Raw genomic sequence first — 20,889 nt, 5'->3', positions numbered from 1 at the left:
CACATTGTGGGATATTCTCTATGTTGGGACCAAACTGACATGATGTCCATAAGGAATTGCAAGTTTACCTGTTGATATACTATGGATTGAGGCCTGAAAAATAGATAGAATATAGTAGCCTTTTGAAATGTCGTGGAAGTTAAAAAAGACAATTCCACTCAAGGATATTATAACCCTTCCAGGACCTTACAGCTCTAGAAAGGGATATTTGCCCATGCACTAAACTTTAGGAGAAACAAGGATAAAGTATGATGGCTATAAAATAATGACTGGCTTGTGCAACCTAGAGGCCACTGAAGGTGGAAAGACTTATTTTGAGCAAGAAAGTCATCTTTGTTTTTTTTAAATTTTACATTGAAATAGCAGTGATAAGTCATGGCTGAAATAAAGACATTTCTTGCATGTCAAACAAAACAATATATTGAAAGGTGTGAACTTTAACTATGACCATCAGGAGAGCTTTTATGAGAGATGCATCTATGAGATGCATCTGAGATATGATAGTCATTAAGAGTTCAAAAATCTCCTACACAGAAAAAAAATGAAAGGATCACTTTGGGCATTCATTTGTCAGAGAGGCTTCAGTTCACAGAAATAACCTGTTCTGTGCCAGAGGCAACCTAAATTAAGCTAAGTCAGTGATATCTTTCAAAATTGGAAGATACTGCCTTTTGTGGGATATTGATGGAAAATATGGAAGACCCCATTTCAGATAATTGAATGAATCCTGAAAAAAAAATTGAATCATTTGTGTCTTGGAAATGAGCTTTAAAGACCACGTAGTCCAACCCCCCTGCAATGAACTGGGACATCTTCACCTCGATCTGGTTGCTCAGAGTCCTGTCTTGGAAACCAGAGGAACTACTGCATTATTGTCAAGCCCCTTCAAGAAGAAACAGGCTAAAGCATCACACAAACGTTTCAATTCTGGGATAGTAGTGTTGTATACACAGGTGCCCCCCAGGATCTTCTGCTCTGCTGCTCTTTGTTCTTCCTGTGCTGCTGCACAGTGCCTGAGTGCTTTTCCCCACTGTCTTGGATCTTTATAAAAAATGAGATTTCTTCCCTGGGAGTTGTTGACCAGCTATCTTTTGTCAGATTTTACCCTCTCCAGTCTGTACAAAGTCTACCACAGGATGACATTATGCTTCCCAGAAAAGCAAGTTCTTACAGGCTGTTCAATATTTTTTTTTCTTTGTGTGTACAGTGCAGTTCAAAAGAATACTGTGTGGCTTGCATGTGACTCTTCTATCTCTGAAGGTCTGTATCAAACCAGGAGGTCAGGATGCAGTGATTTCAGTGGCTTTATTTTGTTGGAGGAAGAGAAGCAAGGATGAGAAACATCAAAGGGAGCAGCAGAGTGACAGGGGCTGTGAGGAATGGCTGGTTGGGCACGTGTGTTGGGGTTTATCAGCCATGCAGATGCCATCTGAAGGAAAAGCAACAGAAGAATAACCAGACTGAGTGGATTTTGCTTCTCCTTCTGGAGAGACTTTTCTGTGAATCTTTCAGGGGAGAGAGGACCTGAAATCTCTATATCCTATCACATAAGACAGTTACCATTCACTGTAACTATCTGGAAATGAGTATAACTATGTGGAATGAGTATTCTTTCCCTGGAAATGAGTATACCTGGTGCAAAAGCCCTCAAACCACTGACACACAATATAAATTAAAGCTTGCAGCTTTAACTAAGAGAACTTCAAGAAGAGAGCACCAAGGTCATGAATTCAAGGATTTTGAGTTAAGAAATGTGGGAGTTTAGACACACATAGAATATGTGCAGTTCTAGCCTGGCCAGCACAAATCTGGTAATAAATAAATTATAGGAAAATTTGTGTAAAGGGTCAGACTAAACAAACGTAAAATGAGTCATCTGTTGTTTAAATGCTTTTGATATGATAAGAACTTTAGATTTTGATCAGTAAATACACTGAAGGAACTTTATATGAACCTGGCTGCATTAAACTGAATTTTCAAAATTACTCAAATAAAGGATAGGCCAATTTTAGCAATAAACTTCAGCTTCTTTTGGAAATAAGACTTTAATGCTGTGATATTAATCTTGCAAGCATATTTTTATTCCCCAAATAAAACTAGAAAGAACGAAAAGAAACTACAATATGAAGAAATTGGAACTGAAGAATTAAATGACTTTGCCAAAAATGCTGAGTATGAACATTCTGTGTGGATTTTCCATGTCATCTGGAGGTAACAGACTGCCCAAGGGGCTTTTCTCAGTATGCACCTTGGCTATCAACTAGAAATTATAAAACACAAAATTATTCCTATGGGTAAAAACTGACCTGTAGTAGTTCTTTGTAATCTCACAATATTCTTTTGGGAATGAAATATAAAATGGAGACGCAATTCTGTGTTCTTACATGTGTGAAACCTTAAAGGAGCCATTTCTCTACAGTGTGCATTTTCATTTCTATCCAGTGTTCAATATTTTATGTAACATTTACTAGGAGCAGTGCTAAAAGGAGTAAATTTTACTACATTATTTCTTTCTCTTTCGTTCTTATCTGCTATCAGCATTCTTAGTACAACTCTTTAATTTGTCTGTTCTACAGAGTTCTGCTTTGATTGGATTTTGATATTAGCTGAAATAAGTCAACTCCAGCCACTCTTCTGTTGTCAGCTATGCCTTCATGTTCTGATTTGCAGCATAAAAACATGCAGGTTTTTTTTTAATTTTAGAAGATTCATAGTGTTTAAAACATTGATAACTTAGGGTTTTCTTTTGATATCAAACAAATAATTGTTTTCTCATCCTTCCAATAGAATTCTCTATAGTTTTGAATGATAGCTGAGTCCTGTGGTCTTTTAAAGATGGCAAGAGTTATACATTACCTCTTTTTCAGATTAATTTTGCGGGTAAAAGCGTAGATAGGATCTTGGTGGGGATGAATTATAAAATTAAGGGACTGCTTCAGCCATATCTTTTTTCCTTTTCCTTTTTTCCTTTTTTCCTTTTCCAGCAGCTGCCTTAAATATAAGCAGTGGTGTGTACTCTGACAAAGCTTTTGTGCTTGTAAAGCAGGGAATATTGTTTGTCCCAGAGCTGAGTCACATACGTTAGTGATGAGCATGAAGAAACTTGAGAAGGCAGAAAACCAGGTATCTTATAAAAATAGGCTTTTCCCACCATATACTTTTTGTGTGTGTGTGATTACCTCTAAATCTCATATCCAAGGTTAAATCAGATCTTTCTAAAGCCATCTTTGTACTATTTTTAAAAATTTATTTGTGTTTCAAACCTACACAGGAAAATTTTTGTTGAGAAAGATAAATGGCGCTGTATTAAAAAAACAAACCAAAACACGACTGATTCGAACAGCAATTTTTCTCATGCTCAGAGTTTATGAAACTATCTTCTGACAAAGTACTCTGACTTCCCTGCAGTTGACAAATAAATAGGCATTTTACAAATATTATGTGGAATGTATGAGCTAATATCAATTAATAGGTTGCCAAGTTAGAATTTTTAATTGTGTTCAGAGTTATTTAATTGACTTCATAAATTTCAAGTAAAAAAGAGCTGAAGCATACGATCCAAAACATGCTAATAAAAAATCTCAATTAGCTGTCAGAGAGTTTGGTCTACACATGCAGTGCTGTGGTTGTCAACAAAATTGTAGTAAAAAACAAACCACATTGTACTCCTGAGCAAGGGAAAACAGCTTTTCTTAATCAATACTGATCTATATGGTGAACATGACACAAAAGGTACTCTGGAAGAAGGGGTAGATGGTTGTTAAGATTCCTCTCTGCAAGCCTTTTAAATCTTTTTTTCCGTGGAAGGTTTAAGATCAGTTAAATATTGTAATTTGCTGTACAAGGGTATAGTAAAAAGGTGATATAGATATTTTTGAGGCTCAGAAGTCAGTCACAGTTCTACTACTACAGACTTTCCAAAAAGGGCACCCCAGCTGTTCCAACTTATATCTGAGGTAAAGCAAGGAGATGGCCAAGGCTGAGGAAAGGACTTTCATTTTTGCTGTTACAGATGTTGAGTCAAGAGTTGGAGATATTTCATGTGTCCTCCAAACTGTGGTGAATTTCATGAGGCAAAAGAAGGGGGAAATCAAAGCTCTCTAGGGCCAACAATTTGAGGAATTTATAGCCCCTGTTAAAATCCCAATGCTGGACGACTCTCAGGGACTGGAATTTATCACTCTGTTGTATTGGGCTGTTTGTGTGAGATAAGATGAAGCCAAGAGGCCAATTTTTAATTGAACAATAGTTTTCACAAATCATTTTAAATGAACTTTGCTTTCAGCCTCAGCACACACAAAATACAATGAACCATTGCAGCTCTATTTACACTTTTTCCTTTGGAACCAAACTTCTCATCACTGCCATGAGTACTTGGAAAAATGAAAGCCACAAGATTTCGATGATCAAATAAATTCAGCTTTACATTGCCTCAAAGCTGATACCAGGACTGACATATTTTCTCAAATGCATTTATACATTTATATTATTTATATATATGCATATATATTTTCTTTCTCACCTGAGTAAGAAAAGCAGAGATGCCTAGGGCTGAAAAATGCAACTACCAAATTGGCTTAGCATTCATTTGTAAGTAAATGAGTACAGTGTGGACAGACATTTTCCTTCCATTTTATCAAGACTGCCTTTGATTTGTGCCAACCCAGTTGGAATATAGTCTTTCATCATATTTGTGTGCTACTCCTGTCCATCATTTCACTATGGATTGTATTTTCCAAGAGTGATCTGCTGTGTGAGCACAGATAATCACCTGCTTCATGAATAAGACAATAATTTCCCTAATTAAAAGGGAAAAGGAAAGGGAACATGGGCTAATTTAGGGGGAAAAGGGGGTCATCCACTTGAACAGGTTGCCCAGAGGTCTTGTGGGGCATCCATCCTTGGGGATACACAAAACCTGACTTGACAGATCCCTGAGCAACCTGCTCTGGGTGACCCTGACATGAGCAAGGGCTTGGACTAGGTGGTCGGTCTCCCAAGATCTCTTCCCATCTCAACTATTCTGTGAGACTGTCCAGGCCAAACTCCAAAATGGAATTGAAATAATATTGTCTAATTTCTATATGTAACCAGCCTGTAATTTGATTTCTGATCCACCTGTTTAAGGCATGGGCAAATTCATATTGCAATTGTAATTGAAAAAAGTTAGGTCTGTAACACAAATCAGGTTTTACAAATACTCTTTTTTTTGCAGAAACTCTATTAAATATATATGCTTTAAGGAAAATAATTGACTGTAAGAAGCTAGTAGCAGAAAAGAAAGTGCTATCAGGAGATTTTGATGCAATGCCATTCTTGATTATGTTTATTGAGATTTGTTTAATAAACTGATCTACCTATTTTCATCCCATCTAATTAAAATTAATTACAAGAGGAGTAATTATGCTTGTAGTCAGATTGCTACACTGAGCAGATTATTTACTTGAGTTCTAATTTTACAGCTGTATCTGATTTTGCAGTATTGGATTTTAATATGTGGATGCTCATCTTCTTGCAGCTTCTGAAATGAAATTACTTATGTCATGTGTGATTACTGAGACTTTCAAGAGTCATTTTGGTCGAGAGTGAGACAATTTTCCACTTTACTATGGAAAGATGGAATTTAAACTGAGGAGATTGCTGTATTGGAAATATATGCTTAGTTAAGTTACTGTCCTTTGAATAGAACTAGAATAGTAATTTTATGAACATATATCTGTGCCACTGGCTTAGGCTGGGCAAATAGAGAAATAACTGTTCAGTTTCAAAAAAGGACATTTGAAAATTGCCAGAAGATTGAAATCAGTGGGGATGGCTTCATCATGTTTCGTGCAAGGAAGTGGTGTGCTCCTACTAATACAACAGTTTGTTTATATCTATTTATAAATATGTGGCATATATTTCATTAAAAGTCTTAATGGTTTAAAAATAAGATGTGGGTTTGGCTAAATGAAACAGGTTCAGCACTTTATCTGGAAGACACAAATAGATTTTTTTATCTCAATAAAATGTAAATTTTCTTCTTACAATAAATAGAAATTAAAAGCTCTGAAGAATAATAAGAAAGCTTTCTAATTTACACATCAGCCTCAGCTTGCAGGATGAGACTGACATCCCAGTGATGGAGATGTGTTTTGATAAAATTGTGGTGATGGAAAGTATTGGTTTCTCGAGGTTGGGATTGAAGGCACTTGAGATGGTATTTCATGCTCGGACTCAGGTGTTTATTATTTCTTATCAGTGAAACAGCCTCACAACTATGAGTTCTGCAGCTTTTCATTAGCAAGGCACAAAATGGCTAACTATCTCTTGTTACAAGGTCTTAAAAGACTAAACTATCCAATTAAGAAAGGACACCTAGATTGTTTTCCCTTTTAACCAAATAACTGACCCCTCAAAGCCCGCAATGCAGATTTTCCTGCCCAATTACAAAATGCCACCCAAACCCATGAAGAAGAAGGAAGAAAGTAAAGAAGAACAATCTGCCTCCGCCCTAAAACCTCAATCTTGCTTCTTATTTATTTCTGTATTCTAAAACCCCAAACTCTAAGTTTTCCACCCTGTGATATTACACACTTCTAACCAACTACTCACCTGTAATCCCAGCGCTGTCCATGAATTTTTAAAGCCTTCTCCACAGCCTCAGGTCAAATGCAGTGCTCTCTTGTGAGCCTGTGCCTTTCAGCACAGAAAGTTTAAAATTCTCAGCATCCAGGGTTCCAAAAGAAAGCAAAAGAATGAAGGAGGTGTTGGATGAGCTGCTCAAGTGCAGCCCAGAAAAGCTCAGGGGAAGGATGGAGTGGAGGCTCCATTCTCCCCCCATGCACTTTCCCCACTCATTCTGGTTTAGAGACAAAATGCAAAGATAAAGTATGATTACTTTATTAAGAAGTAATTCTCTAACAATGAGAATAAAGAATAAAGAATAAATCAGCCAGTGCCTACTGTGCACCAGTGATGAAATTAATGGAACATAGCCACTGAGAATAGAAACTGAACTGACTGTCCTGGGGAGTGTTTGCTCTATAATCCAATAACACCTGAACACAACCAACTTATTCAGAAACAGCAACTAGACTGAGAATGAAAGCAATTAATCAACTTTCAAAAGCAAGATCCACTGTAGTTTACTTATTTCAGACTGCCAAACAAGTTCTTTACAAGCCTTCTGTAACCAAAATACCAATTGTCTACAATTATTGATAAATTCTACTCCTGCTGAAAGGGAGTGTTTTGCTTATCTTCATTATGATAGCTCCTATTTATCTAAGACAAAATGCACAGAAATTTGCTCATGTGAGCTGAAATATGTTCAGAATTGAAACACCATAAGGGATGTACCACCTTGTTTATTTGTTGTGTTGGGTTAGTTTCTTTTTTTTTTTTATTTTGTTGCTGTATTTTAATACCTAGGTAATGTTGCACTGAAACACACACAAAAAAAGTCTAATGACACTAATCAAAAACTCAGACAATATTTCTCCTTGACTGAATTTTCTGATTATTTTATGTAACCTGAACACACTAGGCTCTTTAAAAATATGATGCACTTTAATAAATGGAGCACTGGAAATGCAGCAATGGTATCAAATATGTACCAGTCATTAAAAAGCACCAAAAAAGAACCCAAAAGCAAAATGTATTTAAAAATGCGTTCTTTAATGGTGTTATTCCAGCATCATATCATTTTCTTCAATGAATGTCCTACTGCCTTAAAAATGTTCCAAGCATTTTTCAAGTATGTAAGGATAAAAGAAGAAGATTAAGAGAGAGGTGATGTTGAATAAGCATTTTAATCTATGAAATTTTTATAATAAGTTAAAAAAACCCTCAATATAGTGCTTTAGGTGTATACCTAGGAAAAATTCCTTATTTAAGTAAAAGTCCTTTTCCCTGGAAAAAGAAGAAAATTTTAAGTCAGCATAATACATCTGCAAATCACTTTTTCAGATCTTCAAATTCTCAGAGTCTACATCTTTCTTTTCTTTAAACAGAAAAGGATGAAGAGAGGGTGCCATCAGGGGAGCTTTCTGATATTCTTCTTGAGTCATTTTGCCTCTTAACTATTGAATGGTGCTCTTCTTAAATAGAAATTCCTGCATTACTCTGTTTTTTCAAAAGTTTCTTCAAATCTGCTTAACATTCTCTCAGAAAATTTGAAAGCAGCAAGCTTTAGTAAGAGTTCCAGACCAAACTTTTCAAATAAAAAAATCCATGGAGATAAATTCAACAAGAGATGCTGCTGAGATTTCACTGAGAGTTTAATGCCCAAATCTTTTAATCTCAAAAAATTTGATAACAGCTTTTTGTCTAAATACCACATTTTCTTGATTGCCTTCAAAATTAAACTAATTTATAACTAAATTAAGCACAGCTTACTTCCTTAGGGGATTTTTAATATGTAAGTGAAAAGTTATGGAGACTTCATATTCCACAGGAGGGAGCCTCTCTCCCACTGAGCTTGGAGCAAGACTTAGGCATAGGATGTTTTTGTCTTTTAAAACCTGTGTAAAAAGACAGTGGCCTGCACAAAAAAAAAAGTTTGAGAATTTGGACTAACATCTTAAAAAAAATAAAGAAAAGGACAACCCCATGTCTTTTTAATTATAAGTGAAACTTTGTGATAATAAAACCTTATGGCGTTGAAATATTTGGAATATTAAAAAAAACCTCTGAAGAAATTTGCAAAGATGGCATTAAAATTTGAATCTTCCTTTAAATTTTGCTCTGAAAATGTTTTTTCTTTTAAAAAAAAAGAATAGTTTTATAAGAAGTTGAAATAGGTTTTAAATATATCTTGAGATATATACAAGAGAAGAAGTTGTTTTGGGATACTTAAAAGTGGAAGGGTCCACAAAATTCTTCAGGATCGGCTTTCATAGAATAGTTTTCAAATTCAATAACCAGCCTTACTGAAAAGGGTAGATTCTTAATTATACACATTAAAGTAAAGCATGATAAAAACACACAAGTTTATTATTCTGGCAGAGACTGTGGCAGCCCTGGACAGCTCATGTGCATTTGGAAAGATGAAACTAAATGGATTTCTTGTCCTGCAGGCTGTTCAGGAAATTAAACTTACAAAGGATGGAGGTTAACTAGCTAGGCCACTCAGGAAACAGGGAGAAGATTAAACTAAATCTTAATGAAGACAAGTGGCAGCAGCCTCTGCATCAAACTGCAGCTGTGGTCTGTTCTTCCTATGGGACAGGACACCAGGTTTTGGAAGGCTGGTTCTGGCAACCCCAGCTCAGGACCTTCATTTTCCTTAATGCTTTGTATTTCCTTCACCAGCAAATTTCTGAGGAAGTTTTAAGGCAGGAAACACATCTTGAATTACCCTTTGGGGATGCTTCAGGACTCTGTCAGTGGATTTTTAAGAACAGATTGCACTCCTGTTGTCTCCAGTCACTTCACACTCTATTTCTTCATTCATTGCAGTTCCTGGGCCCTGCTATCTCCTTGCAGGTGATCTCAAGAGAGCCACCCCTGCAGAAGAGCAAACAGGATTCATGTTCTCACCTGACACCTACCTGAGTATATTGCATGTGAAATCTTACAGAGGAGTGATGAAATCATAATGATTTTTGCATAATCTGGGCATTCTTAGTGTTGAATGAATCCGTACAGCAGCAGATTGACCAAAATGTAGAGTTACTTTTACAATTTACGGGACAGCAAAAAAAAAATTGAGACAGTAAGTCCTTCTTACTATTGTTACTACTACTACTACTATCAATATGAGTAATACTATCATTACAACAAGAATTATTATTGTAACTGCAACCAGAACAAACAAATAGTAAAACTTCAGAAAAGTTTTTTCCGTGTTTCTTTCGAAAGGATCTTTCCCAGGGAAAGCTGAATGAAATAGGAAATGTTTCTCAAAATTTTTTAACAGGTTGAAAAAGGCTTCTTGTGATGTTAAGCCCCTCTTTAACTCTTGCAGACTCAAAATACTATTTTATACTGTGCACAAAAATTGCCAGGGATAGAAGTGTGATACTTTGGAAACTTTATACCCTTACAAATATGGACTCTCGTGAATTCACAGTTCCTTTCCTGTTGAAATGGGAACTAACACAAAATAATCCCTATCGGGATTACTTAAAAAGCCTCACTGGAGCAGGAAGTCCTAAGTGAGAAAATCTGTTACATGAAAAATAATAAATAAAATGCCGCATTATTTTGTGTTCTCTGCTGTACTCATAAATGCAATGTGATTGTTCCCAGAGCCAGGTTGGACATCCAGAACTTTGTGCATGAGTGGAAGAGGAATGGCACAGATGAAAAGTTGCTTAAGAGCCAGTGATTTGCTGTGGAGCTCACATCTGATTCCCTCATTCCCTACAGAATAAGGAATGAGCTGCTTTTGATCCCAGAGAACTCACATTTCCCAAAGAATGAAGCAGTTCTCCACACTACCAAGGAAAAATCTGGTAAAAATTCTGTCTGACAACCTTTCTGCTCTGGATTTTTAGCACATGCTCGCTCTGCACCAGAGAGAGGGAGTTCAAAGAGGCAAAGTGTCCTGGCAGAGGTTTCAAGGCAGATCTGCTGGAATGGGAATAACCACACACATTCCTGTAAGATCTTCCAGACAAAGTCACCATCTCACAAATATTTTAAAGATTTAATAAGGTTTGTCAGAAGCCATCTGAATATTGAAAGTGAAAGAGATGCTGCTGCATATTTTATGAGATATTTTTCAACTGCAGTGATAACATTTTTAATGCAATTTCATCTTTTTTTTTTTTTTCCCCCTAGAACCACTGACAAAATAATTGTTTTACAGTGTTCTTAGACTCAGGATCCATTTAATAATGTGGGGAAGTGAATACAAAATGCAAGACAGCAACTGAATACTGTTTGTTTCTCATTGAAAATTTCCCAGGAGGGCCATGCACAGAAGATTGGTTTTAACCCTTTGTAATTTTGCATGTTAGCTCCAGTCAGGAATTAAAAAGTATGTGTTTAAAACACATATATTAGAGAATATTATCTGAGCACACACTGAGAAATGTTATTTTTATCATGTCATTGTTTTGTTTTTATTCTTCAAAGATTGGGCAAATGGAAATATTTTTTCCAAGTGCTCCTATCTTCCTTGGTTGACACTAATGGTGATGAATATATCAAAATAGCAGGTCTTCTTTTTTTTTTCTTCAGGGAAAAAGCTAAAGGACAGAATTTTGCTGAATAAAATGATCTCTAATCAACTCATCTCTAACTCCATCAACAATTCCTACTCAGGTCTCATCACCTCTTCTGCTTCATTATGCAAAATGACCTTCCACACTTCCTTTTTGATATCCTTCTATTCTTACCTAAGCTCAAATTTGACATTTTATTGCAAACTAAGAATTTGGATGAGATGATTTTATTGTGCTACATTTGCTATTAACAGGCCTGTGCCATGTATTGCCCCTTAATTTTTCATCTAACATTTCCCATAAAGCATTAGGAGAGGTCCTAAGATGAGTTCCTAAGTCAGGGGGCTGATCAGAAGGGCTCCTGGAAAGGACAGATTTGTTGAGAATAGCAACAGGGTCTGCTTGAAATAGAAATATTTAAGGGCCCAATTTCTATCTCAAAACCAATCATTTTATCTGGCAGTAGGAGAAAGTGTTTTGGCATCTCAGATCATTATTTCAGCTTCAATAGAAATAAAATGCACATGGGTGGGTTTGCCAAGCTGCTTACTAGGAATACATTGATTTATGAGGAAGAAAATACTTTAGCAGCTGTGATTTATTTCTCATTTTAGGTATTTTTATGTCTGGTGTACAAATTAACTAGAGGTACTCATGAAACACTTTCCTTTCACAGGAGCAGCAGTCTAGGGCTGCTCATCATCTGAGCATTGGTTGTGCATAGAGCAATATGTCTTCACAGGTGATCTGGCTTTCAAGCCTTGTAGATTTAATCTTCATTGTATTTTAACAGATCAATAGGAAAACTGAGATGTTATGCTTTTAAAAATGGAAGACAATGCCTTGTATTGAAACAAAAGTGATGATGTCCTGGTTTTGACAGAAATAAATTAAATTATTATCGGAACCATGGGCTGTCAGTGTTCAGCAGCCAGATGAATTGACAATGTGAACAGCTGCTATAGTATTTAGGTGTTTTTGAAAATATGGATGGCCAGAGTGAGAAAAACCAAATTGTTATTTAGAGATTTGAAACAAATGCTATTAGTGCTGTGTAAACAGCAATGCTGTGAAGTCAGCTAATACAGGAAACTCTCTGTTTCCATGCTGATTTCATTTTTGTAATGCAGAAGTATGTTAATAGTTGTATAGATCATCTAAATGAGTTTCATTGCATCAAAATTGAATCCAAAATGATAACAAGACAGAACAGAAATTTTGATAACAAAAAATTATTTTGATAGTAAAGATTATATTTTGCATGTTGATTAGCCTGTTAAAATGATTAGTCTTACTTTTGAACTAAATCTGCTTACTTTTTAGAGGTGTTTGTGAAACACAGGCTTAAACACAAATGGGTTCTGATTATAACAATTTAACAAAAGATATCCTATTTTATAACAATAACCAGTTTTTCTGCATATACTATATTGCTAACCTGAAGTAAAATTCAGTCCCTGTGTTGTTACCAAACCTGTCTCTCGGAAGTTAAATACACATGGAATAATTAGAGTAAAATCCAAATCTCACAAATATAAAATTATCAAACTTGCTGCTCTGAAGTACAAATCTATTCTGATAAACAGTGTTTTAGCTAATGCTGACCTTGACCAAAGCAGTGCTTTTGTAGTCTCAGAGACTTTTCTGCTCCTCCCAGTGCCCTAAAAATGAGTAGGGACAAAACCTGAGTGGTGCTTGGCTAAAGTGCTTGCTAGGGCTAAAGCATGACAGTGAGCACTGATTCAACTCCACTGAAATACAGGGCATGTTCTAGAAGGTTTGATGCTGATGTCAAAATGTAAGAGTATTAAAGGGATAAGTGGCTCATTATAGTCAATTTGATATAGTGTCAGTTAAAATAATGGAATGATTTCATAACAAATTTAAGTAAAAATAGTATAATAATTGTCGATCGATATGAACTTATGAACAACTGATCTCGTGTGACTCAATTAACTTGGCATCTTTTATTATGACTTATTTCATAGTAATAATTATGTCTGTGCCCTGTACCAGGGCTTCTGCAGGGCTGTTTTACCTGGTTATCAAGGAGCATGAATAATACAAAATCAGTGTGACACAGATCAAATGATTGCCCTAGTCAGATACACCAAACATTAGTTTTTTATGGAGAATTTCTCTCCTGGGTAGCTCCAGTGAGTCTTGGAAAGATAAGTTTTTGAAAAAAAACTTTAAACACTATAGCTTTACACTTTGGCAACTGAAAATTCCAGGTATTCTTAAAAAAATAAAACAGGCAAGTCTGCAAGCAATCTCAGCCACTTCATAATCTGAGTCCATTAAAAAGATAGTTGTCCATAAATCCACTTGTGCTGATATAGGGAAAATAGGCTGCATCTACAGAAGAAGCATTAAAGGCCAAAATGCTGTTTAGATGCCAAGTTCCCTTGGGCAGCAGGCCTTTAAAGGAGGAACATGGATGATCTACTCAATGCAAAACATTTTGGTTTTCTTCCCAGGTTGGCTATGATGAGAACTGACAGTGGTGGGACACTTTGTGGTGCTACCTGTGGACCTGGACCTTTCTGGTGTGGTAGTACAAGGACAAGTGTCTGCTATGCAGACAATGGAGATTTGTGCTCTAATAACAATTTCTGAGAACAGACTTCTTGGCTTTGTCCTATTATTTATCTGGCAGTAGGAGAAAGTGTTTTGGCATCTCAGATCCTTATTTCAGCTTCAATAGAAATAAAATGCACATGGGTGGGTTTGCCAAGCTGCTTACTAGGAATACATTGATTTATGAGGAAGAAAATACTTTAGCAGCTGTGATTTATTTCTCATTTTAGGTATTTGTATGTCTGGTGTACAAATTAACTAGAGGTACTCATGAAACACTTTTCTTTCACAGGAGCAGCAGTCTAGGGCTGTGTGCCTCTATTCATGGATCCAGCGACGGCTTAGATGTCTCTGTTTCTCTCTGCTGACTGTAAGGGACCTCAGTAAAAATGAAGACATAACTCTTGTAGATGGCCGAGTTGGACAAGATGAAGGCTACACTGGCTGGTGATCTCCTAGCCAGGCACGGCCAGCATCCAGACACCATGAAAAGACAAACTTGAAATCACAGAAGGTCCAGGCTGCCTGGTGTGTCGAAATAGTCAGCTTCCTAAAGAGTAGGGTTGTAGCTGCTTAGAAAACAGTAACAGAAAGAAAAGAGTAACTGAGGCATCTCTGGCAGGAAAGACAAGGACCTGATACACCATGAGAGCTCCTGGTGTGCTTAATTCTGAAGAGATGAGTAATTACTTTCCTCTTCAGCAAGGCACTGAAGCACACATTTAGTGGCAACATCAGCATTGGCCAATGCACTTTCAAAAAAATTTGCATGACGCCGGGTAAGTGGCTTAAGTACTTCACTAAAACATGGCCATAGGGCAAGAGACAATTTCCACTTTACATACCATGCTGCTAATAGTTTTTCTGATCTCTGTAATGGAGCTCTGAGGGCACAAAACACAATTAAATTAGAAAATAAAAATAATAACAAAGCACTTAGAGCTGCAGTATCATATCTTTGCATGATGGAATTCCTGTAAGAGGGCAGCTACTCAGTTTATTTACTTCCAGGAGAGAAGATTTTTTCCTGACAAAAGCAAAGCCTAGCTGCACGAAACAGGCAGGTACGATTTTATCTGGTCACTGTGTAGGAGTACACAAACAGCTGACAGCTGGATCAAATAAGGCACTGTCACACCCACTTTGTAAAAGGCAAGAAAAACATGAGGAGCTAGTTAAATAGATGAGATTTTGTCCCTTGTCCCTTTACCCCAGGTTAACGATTCATGATAAGGTGAAGACACATTGACCTTGCTGGAGCCCATGAGCAGATTGTCATTGATTGCATCACTGCCACGGCATAAAGTTGTATCTCAGAAATATTTCTGAGCAAAAAATGACATGAGGATTATTGACAGACTGTCAGAGTCTAAGCAGAACTCTATCTTACCCCACTCAAATTCTTGTCTCTGTAATGTAGGTGTTTGTTAGGAAAGAAGGAGAATAGATTTTAACCAACTAAAAAGGTACATCACTATGTAAATTTTGCTAAATTTTAACTAGCTACAAAAGGTATATTACTATGTTGATTTTGTTATGAAGTTGTTGAGGTTGTTTTTTTGGCCCTCTTAATATTGCCATTGGTATTACTGTTGAAAATACTGTAAACAGAAGTTTGTAAGTAAGGTTATTAAAGGTGTGCCTGAGCTAAACTCAGTGTCCTCTCACTAAGAAAATACAGTGAACACCTTTAAAAGGTGAAGACAATGCAAATTTGTGGAAACCCAGGGCACCAGGAATATTTCTCTGTCTGCTCTGGGGTGCCCTGACCCCCAGGGGAGCACTGATTTTGACCCTCATTCATGGAGAACGCTTCCCAGACTTCAAGATAGACTAGAATCCACAGAAGTGTGAAATAGATTATAGAGAGCAGTGTAGGTGTAGCACTTGGTGAGAAATTTAGGTTTTGGGATTTTTAGTATGTTGTGGATGGAAGGAAGATGGAGGGCACAGGGTGTCATCCTGGGTTTCTTCTTCATGTTTCTTCTTCCTTCTTCTTCATGGGTTTGGGTGGCATTTTGTAATTGGGCAGAAAAGTCCGCATTGTGGGCTCTTTGGGATCAGTTATTGGGTTAAAAGGGAAAATAATCTAGGTGTCCTTTCTTAATTGGATAGTTCAGTCTTAAAAGACCTTGGAACAAGATATTGTTGGCCATTTTGTGCCTTCTAATGAGAAGCTGCCAAACTCATGGTTGTGAGACTGTTTTACTGATAAGAAATAATAAACGCTTGAGTCCGAACACGAATTACTGTCTCAAGTGCCTTCAATCCAGACCCAGAGAAACTGACAACTGGTACTCCAATACAAATGAAGAAAAGCCCCTGCTCCATTCAGGATACACTCCAACCAGGATGTGTAAAATTATTCAAAACAAGCCTGACCAAGTCTACTGAAGTATAAAGCTGTGTGTGTTCTTCCTGGTTCTTGCCTTAAATGCCCAGTTTTAAATTATTTCCAGTAGTGGATCAGTTTTTCCCTGTAAAGCTGTAAAGCTGGGCAGCAGCCTCAGTACCTCCAGCAGCTCATCCTCCCGGGCAGCCGGGTCAGCTGCTGGTCAGTGGAGCTTTTCTTATCTTCCCCTTCCCTGCAGTCCCCTGTGCTGGGCCTGCTGCAGATACTGAGCAAAACATTGGCGTGATGCCACTGCTGGGGAAAGGAAAACACACATGGTAAACTGCTGGCAGCTTAAATAATTGCCAAAGCAAATCCAGATTCAGGCGTTTATTTTTCAAGGCTTTTCATTAGGGTTGATTTTTGTGTTAACCACCCAGAAAATAAATCTGTGGGAATAACCAATCAATCATTTCCCTGCTGTATGTAACCCAGATGGGAGAGGATATATGTTTGCTCTTCATTTCTCTTTGATCCAACTTGCTCTTTCCTTTACAAGCTCACCTTAAAAAGTCAAGTAATAATGAGTGATTGGACCTTTTATGACTGGGCTTCACATCTGTCACTGCTGCTAATTTTGTGTGACAGTCTTGTTAAAGTTTGACCAGCTTTTGTATGGGTAGTTTTGTTATCAGTGAGAAACTTTAAATCAACTGCTCAGAGGTGGTAGTGTTATTGCATCATGTGTTTATTGTCTAACAGGTTTTCAGGTCTTCTTTTGACAGTACTACCAACAATTTTCATGGTAAAGACATCTTGGTTTTTGGTCTCCCCATTAGATCTGCAGAGACACCACTGAAACAGGCTTTTGAGGGGTTTGGGAACTCCCCAGGGGAGCTGTTCTTTCTGTAGTCACTTAATGTCACATCTGAAAATGTTCAAACTAAAACCTCCGGTGCCCTGTGTCTCAATGTCAAGCTGGCTCACCCTCTTCTACAGCAGCTTAAAGATTTTTTCAGCCTTAAAGAATCTTGTTTGGGTACAGAAGACCTACATGATACTCAGTCCTATGCCTCTAATCAATATTTGTTTTGGAAAGTTTAGCAGGAAGTTAGATGTTGTTTTGAAGTTGTGTTTAAGAGCTGGCCAGAACCTGCAGTGCTCTGAATAATCTGGATGGGATTAATGGGCTGAGCACAGGAGAGACATTCAGTCCCAAAGTACCAAAAATCATCATCTGAGCATTGGTTGTGCATAGAGCAATATGTCTTCACAGGTGATCTGGCTTTCAAGCCTTGTAGATTTAATCTTCAATTCTAGTTTATATTTAAAATGTCAGCTGAATTTTATTGGTATGTGGGAAACATTTAATCTTACTCCTTTATCACTGAGAACACATTGCTGGTGATTTAGGGCTTAGTTAGCTTGTAAGAATTGCTTTATGTTGCTGAAGATTATTGGCCATATTCAGTCAGCCTAAATTCTGCCTTACCCTCTAAATCTAGTGTTTCTGACAGGCTTGATCTTGAGAGCTCCTAATTCAATCCCTCTCACCCTGTGAATTACTTTGTCCATAGAAGTAGGTGAAATTTAGGCTTTCAAAATATTCTCATTTCTTCTTTAAAACCAGAAGGGGAGAGAGAGAGAGAAGCACAGTATAAATATGTTTCTTGTAATCTGTGCATCCACCATGAATAATTGTGTCCATGTTGTGGTACAAAGAAATCACTTGTGTATCTTGAAAAGAAGCTTTTCTAAGAGGAGTGAGAGGGCTATGACAGATGAAAGCAAGAGAAAAAAAGTAAAGGCTTTCTGTTCCAAACCTCTAGAGATTACCAAGAAAATATGATATTTGTTTGTTTCTTGGACTATGGGGCAAAATTAGTTTCAGCTAATACAGCTCTTCTAAAGAAAGGGTTCTGGGAAATTGTGGACCATCAGAACTGATTGGTAATGCAGGGTTGGTTAGAAAGTCACTGCTCAGGGGAATTTGCATGCATGAGGGAGGCAGAGGCAGCATCAGCTCCACTGAATGGCTTTTACTCTGATGTGGCTCTCAGAGATGTCGTCCATTCCTGGAAACAGAAGCAGAATTTTACAGTCGTACCAAGATGCCTGAAAATAAAAAGACTTTTTTGATGTTAGAAAGCATGGTATAGACAGGATTTAAATTTCCTAGATCACTTGCATATCCCTATATAAATTCAGTTGCACATAAATTTCTTTACAGTACTGAAAATCACACATGAAACCCCTATACTCCTAAACTTCTACGATGTTTCAGATGAGCTTGTGTTAGTAATGGAGACTTCTTGTTTGTTGGAAGTTGTTAAAGAAAATTTTGTATTGCATAGATAAGTCTGGAAAAAAAAAAAGCACAAGACAGGCTGCTAGAAGTCAGATGAGGAGAAGCAGTAGGTGTCTGAGTCATCTTCCAGTTTGTCCTCATGTAACCTCAAAAATGCTTCTGGTTTTCTAAGAAAAGGGCTGTGAAAATGTCATTGCTCAGTTTGAGGAAGATATTTTAAATCCCAAACAAATTACTTTGTTAGTTCCATGAAAAGGCCTGAAAAAAAGAATATTTTCATTAGAAATGGCATATGATCCAGTTTTAAAATTAAAGACACACTGGAAAAACTTCAGTGAAGGGAAAAACATCACAAGATTGATTGCAGGGACATAGTGGGACACAGACCTGGACCTTCTCTGAGTACTTGGCCAACCTTCCGCCTCCCTCCCATGGCTTGGTTCAATTGTCAAGCAAAGCCAGGTGGAATTGGAACTACATAACTTCTTTAAGCTTCCTTCTTTCCCAAGCCAGTGGGGTAGGCTGTAGGAAGAATGGCAGCAAATGGTTTTCCTCTTCATGGCAAACAGTGCAGGGGAGCTTGAGCTAGAAGGGTCACTTCTGGCTCATCTCTTGGTGGACCTTGGAGGTTGATAGAAAAGACAGGATTTTGTCTCAAGAACATGCCAGACCACAGAGAAAACACACTTCAGCAGGTACGTGAACAGAAATAAGGATTTTCTGGAGAATATTTCTTGCTTCTGCTTCTTTTTAGTGGCCAGATTATAAAACTTCATTTTCTGTTAGCTAGAATCACCCTAAGTGCCTAATTGAAAACCTGGCACTGTAGCAAACCTGAGGCATTGAGAAGACTCCACATTTCTTTCTTTTACATCTAGTGATGGAAGAAACAAAAAGGCAAGGTCATAAATGTAGGAAACGCAGGGGACCATAGACAAGTTTTAAATAAAAGTAGATTCTTATTCACAAATCTGTGAAAGGGAAGCAATTTTATTAAAGAAATTGGTGTGCAGCATGGTTTAAAACAAAATTATTTGGTCCAGAACTGAAAGCTTCCATAATTAAAAACCACTTTTGTGGAGATTAAAACACTTAGCAGACTTAGCAGAAATAATGATGAGTTTAGAGCCTGAGAACCATATTTTTTTCCAAAGAACTGCAAACAGGACTTGTTATGAGAAAAATATTTTTCATAGTCACTCTTTCCACTGGCAGTGAACTCCTTCCTCTTTGAATTTCTGTTTGGCATTGGTCAGAGAAATAATTCAGAACTTAATATGTAAAGTACAAAAGAGTTATTTAATGAGGAGATAACAAAAAGAACTACCACAGCTGTATCAGCTTAAATAGGTACATTTTAGTGTACACTTAATGCTGAGATGTGTACCAAATGATTTTTAATACTGCCTTCTCCTCAGGTATGAGTTATTTCAACCACAGTTTATCAGGAGCCCACTCTCTCTGCTGTGAATTGCACAGTGCAAAAGATAACATGGTATTCCCTCCTGCTGCCTGCTTGCAATTACATTTACTTATTTGGGATCACTGAAATAATACATTTCATGTGAATCGCAGTTGTTGAATTGCTATACTGCAGTGGGATAAAGCAGCCCAAATGGAAACCTTTTCTTCTTTTTGTTTTCTAGACAGGCAAAGAAAGCAAGGACTTAAAATCCACTGAGGTTGGAGGGATGCTGTCCAATGATTCCAGTGCCTGCTGAAGTTAAAAAAAAAACAACAGTGGAAGTTATGCACTCAATATGGGGGCTTTTTCAAACCTCACTAGTCAACTGTCTGCATCTTAAAATGTCAGATACTGTTATAAATGTGGTTGTCAGTGAACTGCCCAAGATAGCATGGGAAAAACACAGGGTACCAAATCTCAGTTCCCTTGCATTTCAAGCCAGTGCTTTAAAAACATCTCCTTTAATACCTGCAGATTTCAATACATGTGTATGGATACAGCCAGGCATTTAAGATATTAAAAAAAATAAATAGTAATTTAAGCAGTAGTTGGACATAAGGTACAAAAAAGTTTTTTGGTGATTGAAGAATCACAATATCATGCAATTTTTCAGACACAGAAGTTTTGCATTTCCTTGGTAACAGGTAGCTCTCAATTGCTTTCAGCCAATTAAATGGTTTCTTAATTTTCAGCTGGTTTCCATTGCTGGGTTGAGAGTATGATTTGAAATCAGCTTTGTGACTACACAGCTGAATGTGAAGGCAGTTGCTATCACTTGAAAGAAGTCTGCAAAAAACCACTCTATAGATGTGTCTGGTTAAAGAATTTGAGGTGATTTCTCCTTTGGTTGTAATCAGAACAATATGAAATCTGTTACTGAGTGGTGAGAAGGAAAGAGATGCTGCTGAATGTCCTGTAGAAATGTTTGATGTGCTGTGCCTGGATGCAACTCTGTTTGGTAACATATTACGAAGGAGCTTGCTCAGGTTTTCTTTCTGAATTATTACCAGTTTAACAAAATGCTATTCCTTCTCCATGTGCATAACTGTGA

The 20,889-nt window shown here is 37.2% G+C and overlaps 1 long non-coding RNA gene across 3 annotated transcripts in view; it reads left to right on the top strand.

The window, feature by feature from the left end:
• The window catches only part of LOC119708733, a 33,200-nt gene extending 12,600 nt beyond the window's left edge, over window positions 1-20,600 (top strand). Inside the window, exons 5-6 of one of the 3 annotated variants that reach the window (XR_005259168.1) lie at window positions 10,234-10,439; window positions 14,026-15,222. This is a non-coding gene — a long non-coding RNA (uncharacterized LOC119708733). Of the gene's footprint in view, window positions 1-1,207; window positions 5,966-10,233; window positions 10,440-14,025; window positions 15,223-20,023 lie in introns of those variants that run through there. The other 2 variants (XR_005259170.1, XR_005259169.1) reach the window with 2 other exon arrangements.
• The last annotated feature ends 289 nt before the right edge of the window (window positions 20,601-20,889 follow it).

The sequence above is a fragment of the Motacilla alba genome, chromosome 1A (genome assembly GCF_015832195.1).
Source record: "Motacilla alba alba isolate MOTALB_02 chromosome 1A, Motacilla_alba_V1.0_pri, whole genome shotgun sequence".
In the NCBI taxonomy this organism is placed as follows: domain Eukaryota; kingdom Metazoa; phylum Chordata; class Aves; order Passeriformes; family Motacillidae; genus Motacilla; species Motacilla alba.
Note: the sequence above shows the minus strand (reverse complement) of the source record. Positions and strands in the feature narration are given on the sequence as shown.